This window comes from Adiantum capillus-veneris, chromosome 2, assembly GCF_014529385.1.
Source record: "Adiantum capillus-veneris isolate H3 chromosome 2, ASM1452938v2, whole genome shotgun sequence".
NCBI lineage: Eukaryota > Viridiplantae > Streptophyta > Polypodiopsida > Polypodiales > Pteridaceae > Adiantum > Adiantum capillus-veneris.
The window spans coordinates 93,345,945-93,355,854 of NC_140932.1; the positions used below are offsets into that span (position 1 = coordinate 93,345,945).

Consider the following 9,910-nt stretch of genomic DNA (forward strand, 5'->3'; position numbering starts at 1 on the left):
CGAGGTTGAGAATCTCTAAAGTACGTGTCTCGAAGGCTCTGGGTCTCTATCTGTGGCTCACTCTGAGTGGTACACAAAGTGCTAGCAATTGTCGTGTACATCGCTCTAGACTCGTGATAGCTCGAAACGCTTGGCGGCAAATCAAGTCTAGGTTAGGAGAATCCTGGCGGTGGTTTCCTGAGTGATGTGGGTGATGGCACTGTGTCTAAAGGAGGTAAGGCACTCCTACTCGAAGTAGGGCGCTGGGTCGGTCGAGGATCGTACGGCAATCCACAAGTCAAAAAGTAAAGCTCAGTGCCAGTGGTGCTCATGTAGCATCTGTCTTTAGGCTCGCCAACTAGTGTCACAACATCTATGGATAGGCGTCTACTAGAAGTGCGACACTCTAATCGATATATGCGCTGAGCACTATCTATATAGATAGCTCGAGGACCTACCCGCTATAATGTAACGTGCACAGGATGGTCGAAGGCCTCAAGGCAATCATCTGCATGTACTAGCTCTATCTCCTCTAGCCTAATCAAATGGTCGACCACATACGTGGCGCGATAGTCATCTCTAAATGTGTCATCTCGCGTGTCGTCGGGAAGGACTCGCACCACCTGGAGGGTCTGTGTGGGGCCAAAGGAGGCGCGGCACTGGACAAAGAAATGTCCATATGTGTCCGTGTAAAAGGGCCGGCCCCTGTGCTCGCCTACAAGTGTGAGCAATGTGTACTCAGAGCACGAAGTGGTCATGGCCATCATATGTGCGCTCTCGGGGTGTGATAGGCCTCTAAACCTCGTCAACTCTTCGAATGTATACTAAAATTAAAATCTACACTATATCGAGGTTTATGTGTACAATCGGACTCAAATCTAACAAAACCTGGCAAAACCTAACTCTCGGACGTATCTGCTCTAAATGTGTCTAATCGTGTGTACATGCGCGTGAGTGTCGAGTATGTGTGAGAAGCAAAAAAAGAAAGAAAAAAAAATTGTTTTTTTTTAAAAGCTTTTTAAAAAATAAAAATAAAAATTTATAAGGCCTTTTAAATTCGGACGCCCATGCAAATCAAATTTTGTTTTCTTGTGCTTTCACACTCTTTTTATTATCTTCGTTGACTTTGCTTCTCTCTCTCTCACCTAGATTCTTTTCTCACATGCTTTGTCTTTTGTTGACTTTACTCCCTTTCCACACACCTAAAAACAAGCATGTACATGTGCTTGACCCCCACTCCCTTTGTTTGCTTGTGCACTACACTTTACACACACCCAAATTGAAGATGGCACACACCCTCTTAAATGATGCACACACGTAAATCAAGCAATGTACACACACACCCAATTTAAGTAAATGCACACACACCTAAATCAAGTAAGTGCACACACACACCTAAACCAAGTAAATGCACACACACCTAAATCAAGTAAGTGCACACACACACCTAAATCAAGTAAATGCACACATACCTAAATCAAGTAAGTGCACACACACACCTAATTTAAGTAAATGCACACACTATTTCGAGAAGTGAGACCTATGCGCATGCAAAACTAAAAATAGGTCGTGGAGTGCGTACGCTCTCAATTTGGTGAAGATTTTTTTGCAACTAACACTTCAAAATCACACCCAAAATCAAAATTTTATGCATTTTGCATCCAAATTAGGTCGATTTTTGCTTCTCTTTTTGCCTAATTTTGACTAAAAATTAGCATAATTAGCAATAGAATTAAGCAAAATTTAGCATATACAATTGATCATCACACTTTGAACTTTGCAATTCATCCAATTTCACATCAATTTGCAATCAATTACAAGCCCAATTAAGTGTGCACACACAAGCATAATCAAGCACTAATCGCTAATCAATGCACACACAATCTAGCAAAAATTGGGCAGCATTTTGACGCAATTTTAGCAATGAAAAAACTAATCCATAATCATCATAACAACATCAAGCAATACAATTCTTTTTATGAACCCAATTGGCACCAATTAAACCACAATTTGCACTAAAAAATGTGCACTTTGCCTACACATAGACACACTAATTGCACTTGGATTTGCACTAATGTTTTGTGAAATTTATCTTTAATCAAACTTGCAAATCAAAACATCAAATGAATGGGTTAATGCACTCACAATAAGATAAGCATCGCGTCGATTTTCCACTCCAATTGACGCCTACACACGTGTGTGTGTACTAGCAACCGCTTAACCACAATTCACCTACAATCAATCAAGCATAGAATCTCATGTGTAGCATCATTTTCAATCAAATTAAACACATAAGAATGATAATCACACTTCAAATCAATGATTTAGCTATGTGTGACACAAAAATCACGTGTGATTAGAGAGTAATTAGAGAGCCTAATTAGGAAAAAATCCCTAATTACACACTCAAAAATCACTCGATTTCACTCAATTTTTTTGCTATTTCTTATCAAAAGAGTGATGCTTAAGCCTCTAATTAGGCATACACACATATAAAGCGCTCCAATTGTTAGCGGATTAGTAGAAAATTAGTGAATAATTAGTGAATAAAGAGAGAAAAACATACAAATTAATCATAATTTCTTCACCAAATCTCACCATAAATCCACAATTCACCATCACCAACACCTAATCCTAATTAAAATTAGAAACTCAAACCATCACACGGGTGATCCTCTAGCTTAGGCGCTCGATCCCGGCAGCGGCACCAATGTTGGCGGTCATAGCACAACGCACAACCCACCAACATAATGTCAATCCGGTGGATCGAACCCCGGCTAGTGCATGGAGACATGGATGCACCTAATGTGATGGAATGAGGACTCTAGGAAGAGAGGTAAAGCAAGAGAGGAGAAGTGGGAAAGCCGATGAAGCAAGATCCATGCACACACACTCTCAATCTACACTCTAACTCTCTAATCATGCAGACAATGGTGTATCCCTTTGCTCTAATCTCAAGCACACACACTCTAATCACACATTAAGCATACACAAAGAAGCCTAATGAGAGAAATGTATGCAGCCCACGTACACACAAACACTCTAATCTAGCACACATGTGAAGCAAGAATGCTCAAACAAGAGGGAAAACTTGAGAGAGAAGAGAAGATTAACACTAATCATACACCATTAACACACATAATCTTGAAAGTCAAGAGAAAGTAGAGAGAACTTAGCTTCCATTAGTCCCAATGACCACTACATATGATGTGGAAGATCCAAGCTCCATAGCCACTTCTCTTCTTCTTCTCCACACTCCCTCACACTCTCTTCTCTAAGAATGCCCTTTCACATCTTGTGAATTGACTTATATACAAGGGCTTTTAAAAATAGGCGGCCAGCCAAAAAATGTATACCATGCTGCAGGTATCTAGGCTCATCTAATCATCAATGTACAACTTGGAACCCACTATGGAGCCCATAAATACAAAAAATATATGCATACACATATGTGTACACACCAATGGAAGCATAATGCATATCGTTGGCACTCACCCGTCAACATCATGTCCACTCTTGGGTAATTTGATTGCATCTATTGTGTTGCGTATGGCTTCAACGAAGGTTGTTTGTGCCCTGGGCATTTCAAGGTCTCCAAGCGAAGGATGATTGACAAACTTGCACAAAATATCTGACCGTGCTGCAACATCGAAGGTCTTTGTACCTGATGGAAGAGCATAACAAGGTCATTTCAATGTATTTGACGCTTTGCATCATCAGCACCATTTTGATCATTATCTTCCTCACATGCTACCTGCTCAAGCTTGTTCTTAGCACGCTGCTCCCTCTTTCTCGTAGCATGATATTCCTTGACCACATCAACAGCATACCCAACACACAGTTCACAGTGAGGCTGAGAGCAGTCACATACAGTGTGATATTCTTGCTCCATGCTAGAGAGGGAGATATTGAGCGAGGTGATAGGCCTATAGAGAGCAAGAGCAGTATATGACAACAATAGATGTGTGACAGGCCTACAAAGTAAAACAGCAATATGTGCTCCTACACAGAGAGTTAGAGAGAGAGCCTGAAGACAAAGAGCTGACTGACGTGCATAGTTAAGAGCTACAGAGCCGTCTTCTATATTTGAAAGATATGTGTGGAAATAGTAATGGTGTAAAGAGCTGGCTGACGTGCATAGTTAAGAGGTACAAATCCGTTTTCTATATTTAACAAAAAGCTGTGGAAATTCTATATTTAATTTTAAATCTATTCAAAAGAATATATCGAATTGAACAAATATAGATGGTTTTATGTACCGGTTATAAAAACTCTATTCGGGACAAGGTTTTTGGTCCACCTATTCATGCATCCACCCTCCAACACATGCAAAATAGCTCATCTAGAATCTCTAAGTGGCTTGTTAGATTACAAGAGTTTGATTACATTATGAAAGTGTAGAGCTCCACTAGGGATAGTCGAGCAGGTATTCTTACTCATTGTCAATATGACAAGAAGCTAAAGGTCAACACAGAAGGTAAATACGTGACACCAATGGTAGAAATTTCTAAGCTAGAAAGAGATCACTCTCTTTTCTTTGATGGATCTTACAAAAGAACAGTGGACCAGTTAGCAGCTGGCATCATCATTTTAAATGAGAAAAAGGAGAAGGTCTTGTCTATTGGGCAGTTGCTACACTCCCACTCCAAGAATGAAGCAGAGTACGCGGCCCTAATTCTTGGATTAGAATAATGTGTTTGAAAGAGGGGTTCAACGCCTAAATGTGTTTGGTGATTCAATGCTTTTGATAAAGCAGATAAATGGCACTTGGATGTTTAAAAATCAGGTTTTGCTTGACCAATTATGCCAAGTTAAGGATTTTTTAAGAAAGATTGAAGCAACAACATTTATTTCATGTCTCTAGGGAAGAAAATCAAGAAGCAGATGCTCTAGCCAAGGAGAGAATATAAGATGTTCCCATAGGAGCAATCAAACTGAAGCTGCCCCTCTTCAGGGTAGCAATGCTATGATATCATCAACTTCTTAGATAACGGAGAATGTCTTGAAGGGTATACCAAGGGCTAGAAACAATGGCTTGTCCGAAAGGCAACAAGATACCACCTTATCAACAACACCTTGTACTACAAGGGCAAAGACCTGATTCTCAGGCGAGTGCCAATCTCTACTGAAATCATGGAGGTAATCTCAAGTTTCCATGATGGTGTTTGCGGAGGCCACTTTTCTCTAGATATTACTAGTAGGAAGATTCTACAGGCAAGATTCTCTTGGCCTAGTCTGAACAGGAATGTGCATCTTTGGTGTAAAACATGCAGATCTTGTCAAGTATCCAGTGATCGAACACTAATCTATGAGCCACAGACTCCTATCATCTCATATGGCCCATTTGAGAAGTGGGGAATAGATGAAATTGGTCCTTTAGCAAGGGCCCAATCAAGTAAAGTGTACATTCTAGTTGGTGTAGACTACATGACTCGATGGACATAAGCAACAGCCACCACATGCATTATAGCCCAAGAAGTTGCAAAGTTCATATTTGAGCACACTTGTTGCCATTTTGGCACACCTCTGGAGATAATAGAAGGCACGGTTTTAGAGGCGACTTGGTGGGAGAACCGATGAAAAAGTTAGGCATTACCAGTCGACACTCCACCCCATACTATCCACAATGCAATGGTCTAGTGGAAAAGGTAAATAGCATGATCTATAAGATCATCACAAAGAATGTGAATAACCACACAAGTGATTGGGATAAACATCTCATGTCCGCTCTTTGGGCCTACCGCACGACATTCCGAACATCACTAGGTTTCACCCCTTTTCATCTGGTATATGGAGAGGAGGTCATTCTACCCATCGAGGTACAAAGATCCAGCTTGCGAGTCATGACTAGTCAGTTACAACGCCTAGTTGTCCATCTCTGCAACCACATCCTAGATCTAGAAAGGCTTCAACTAGATAGAGAAGATGTGATCAACCACAATGCAACCCAAGCAGAACAATGCCAACTCCCATTCAATCAAGGGCTTAAAGAAAAGGGTCTAAATAAAGGCATGTTAGTGTTGAGATACGACAACAGATTCGACACTAGGAAAGATAATAAGTTTCAACACAAATGGGAAGGGCCGTTCATCGTCAAAAAGCGATACGACAATGGAAGCTACAAAATGATGGAAGCAGATGGTCGGTTTCACAAAACGAGAGTCAATGGATAGAGGCTAAAAAGGTACTTCTTAAGGTTTGATCCTGAGTTCATGCTAGATATTCCAGAGGAGGGAGAACCCTCCAACTCGGCTGCTAAACACTCAGAAGGAAAGCTAGAGGCATTCTAGCAAGAAGGGGAGGGGAAATGATGGCCGGTTTTTGAAATTGCGGCCACGAGAACCAACCCCGATATGGGGGAGCTTAATAATAATCAACGAAGAAAAAAATATTTTTTTTAAAGCTACATATGCCTCCACCACCCCTCCCATGGTCATGCACGCCCATAGTGGGCGCCCCTCCCTTGGCACCACCCTCCCCCCTCTCGTCCATTTTTCCCCATGTCCCTCCTTCATTATCACATGCAGTCGAAAACCCTCTCTCTCCCTCTTGTTTGTCAACCCACAGGGGGCCACCATGCATGGGAAAAATCTCTCCCCCCCTCTCATCCATTATTCAACTAGTCTCTCTCTCTCTCGCATACTCTCTCTCTTTCTCTCTCTCTCTCTCTCTCTCTCTCTCTCTCTCTCTCTCTCTCTCTCTCTCTCTCTCTCTCTCTCTCTCTCTCTATCTATCTATCTGTGTGTGTGTGTGTGTGTGTTGTATAACCAAGCCCAATATAGGGCATATAAAATATCTCTCTCTCTCTTTGTCCCTCCCGTTGACCCTCCCTCGCCCTCCTTTTCTGTGTCGGCAATAGCCCAATGGGCGCATAGAGTAGCTTTCTCTCCCTACTCTCACCATTTACACACACACACACACACAACACACACCCCCTCACTATCTCCATCACTCACGCTCTCTCTCCCTCTCTCATTCTCTTTGTAGCCAAGCCAAATATAAAAAATATATATAAATATATTTCTATTATACTCTTGTTCACACACACACACACTTGCCGACACACTTACCCACATACATACACACACACACACACAACCCCATATACTATAAACACACAGCACACACACACTTTGAGCACACACAATAGCACTTGCATGCATAAAAATGCACATACCTACGCACTCACACACACTAATGAACATATACACGCTCACGAACACATACAGACAACACTGCACGCATATGTGCACGCACACATTCAAACAAGCACACCACGTCATACGCACACACAAGAAGGAAAAACAAAAAACTCAACATCGTCGCCTAACACAACAACAAAAAGATGCCAAAATAACACGGTGGCTACCACGGTTCAAGGAATGACGCTGAAGGCATGCCCCGACCGACCCCGAAACTGGCAAACGTGCTACACTGACGCACCAGCAAAGCTCGCCATTCACCGGCATCTCTCCCACAACGCATCTTTGCAGTAAACATCAAAAGGGTAATATATTTTCGTGTTTTCAAGCCAAAAATCTTGTATAAAAACCAATTGTATATTGCCACCTCTCTCTAGGTGATGGTCACAAAGGCCCACCTAGGAGAATCATTTTAAAGTTCTCCTACGACATAGCAAGGTTCAACCATCTAGGATCCAACTCCTTGCTTTGTCTCTCCTAATTAGGGCCCTAACCTAATCACATTATCCTAAACTAATGCATCCTGCACCTATAAAACGGCACTCAGAGGTCACTATCAATGGGCAACATTTTGGGAGAGCACTCTGGGAGAGTAGTGTAGCATTTTGGGCAACACTCGGGCATTTGGGAGTCATCACTTGAGAAGGAAGCCATGCACACACCCTGAATCCAAGGGTCACCACACACAAGAGTAGAATCTCTATCTATATGGAGTTTTCTCTAGAGAATGCACTATAGCCTCTCTATCTCTCACTATCTCTCTATCTCTCTCTATCACCACAGTCGCCATCTTGCCAGAACTAAGGTTTCTGTAAATATCCCTTTGAATCAAGCTTCCCTCACATCCCGAGGGGTTTTCATCATCTAGGTCTCTCTCTCTCTCTCTCTCTCTCTCTCTCTCTCTCTCTCTACACGGTGTGCAGTATTTGTTCTATGTTAAATTACCATTGTCTACTTCCTAGATGCTCAAAGCTAGGTTGTCCTCCCTGTTCACTTCCCGTATGAGTTTGACGTGCAAGGTCCTAGTGTTGAGGCCATCCGGGTTTTTTTTGTGCTTTGCTCTTGTCATTTGGTGCCCCCATTGAGGAGGGCTTCTTGGAAACCTCCAGTTTACAACGCTGAAAGTGATGCACATCGTCGACCATGGACAAATGGGTGCGAGAATTCTCCAATTGGAGAACAGAAGAGGGGGAGATTGAAGAAGCACTAACCGCCTTCATCACCGTTGTAAACATCCAGATGGTAAGTTCTTTATCTCGCATCTCTCGTTCTAACCACAAACTAAGAGCCACCCATGGGAGGACTGCAGGTTGATCTCATTGTCGTCGCCCACTGTACTCTATCAATGAGTGGCATAAACGGAAGTAGAGAAGAAGCAAAAATCCTTTACATCGATGTCCACTCGGAAGAGGTCGTCCATATCAAAGAAGGAAAAAGTTTGGTGAGGCCTCTCTTCCCCAAGGAGTTTGCAAGTAAAGGTATAGCCTCTGCTCCTAAGTGGCCAAAAGCGGTAGCTTGTGCCAAAGGAAAGGAAGGGCTAGGCCAGTCTTGAATCACATGAACCCCAAGGAACAAGAAATATCTGGCCACATGAGTGCTTCAAGTTTGGGAAGCAGAATCATGCCTAGGCTTCCAAAAAGAAGGCCATCCAAAGAAAAGCGATGGAAGATCGCCTATCAATTTGCACGACGCATGCGAGTGCTACCAGTCCACTTCGACAACCCCAAAGCAGAGGTGGTAAGGAGGTTCCCACGCCCTAAAGAGGAGTGGTTTGGCTACTCTCTTTGCTATTTTGGAGGACTAGTAGAGGGCCTTCCTCCTCTCCCCATACAACTCATCGTAAAGAAACTATCTACCACGGGTGAAACCTAGTGGGCCGGAGATGAGTTACAAAAAAATAATGTGGATTTTATGCAATGAGTTGACTACAGTAATTACTTGCAGTTGTTTCTAGCTATAAGGCTAGAAGTGGTCAAACGCGTCGCCATCACTCCATATGTGCTGCTGAGCGATGAAGGGAAGGTGGAGCCTATGAAGGGCGATGACCTCCTCTGGATGTGCCAACTTGTCAACATCGGCATGGTAAGGGTGTAAGGAAGTACTCTACACTGTGTGCATCATGGATAATGGACCAACTGCTTTTCCGTTTAGGTTTCTGCGACACATGCATGCAAATATATATGTAGATAGGAAAATCTTCTATCAACAGAAGATTGTGTATCTGTTTGGTGCTACGGTGCTAAGAGAGACCCTCAGCTCCGCAAATCTTATTATCCTCCCTGTGTTGGATTACCACCACTCTTTCAATGTTTCCATTTTCATTCTGTTTTGATCTATCCACCCAACCCTGTAAGAAAGCCGCTATAAGCCGCTGAGTCTTTTTTTTTTTTTTTTAAGGTTTGTAATTTCCTGCTCATTGATTTACCACCATGGCAAGTGTCCCTTTTTCCACATTAAGTGGAAAAAAGGGAGAAGACATCACCACGGATTCTCTGGATGACTTTGACATCGCTTGTGTGGTTTCCAACAAGGATGACGATGCCTCATGGTTATGAATCTTTCCTCTACTGATGAAAGTAGAGGCCAAGTCTTAGTACAATGCTTTCCCCGAAGCTACCAAGAATGCATGGGACGTACTACGTGCTTCCTTTGTGAAGAGGTTTGGTGGATGCACAACCTAAGAAGAGTTATGGCCGATGTTGACAGAGTTAAAGCAGGGAGGTCTGCTA

The 9,910-nt window shown here is 42.6% G+C and overlaps 1 pseudogene; it reads right to left on the reverse strand.

Annotated features, from left to right (window-relative positions):
* Window positions 1-205: 205 nt before the first annotated feature.
* LOC147463200 (uncharacterized) lies at window positions 206-876 on the reverse strand (annotated as a pseudogene).
* Between the last annotated feature and the right edge of the window lie 9,034 nt (window positions 877-9,910).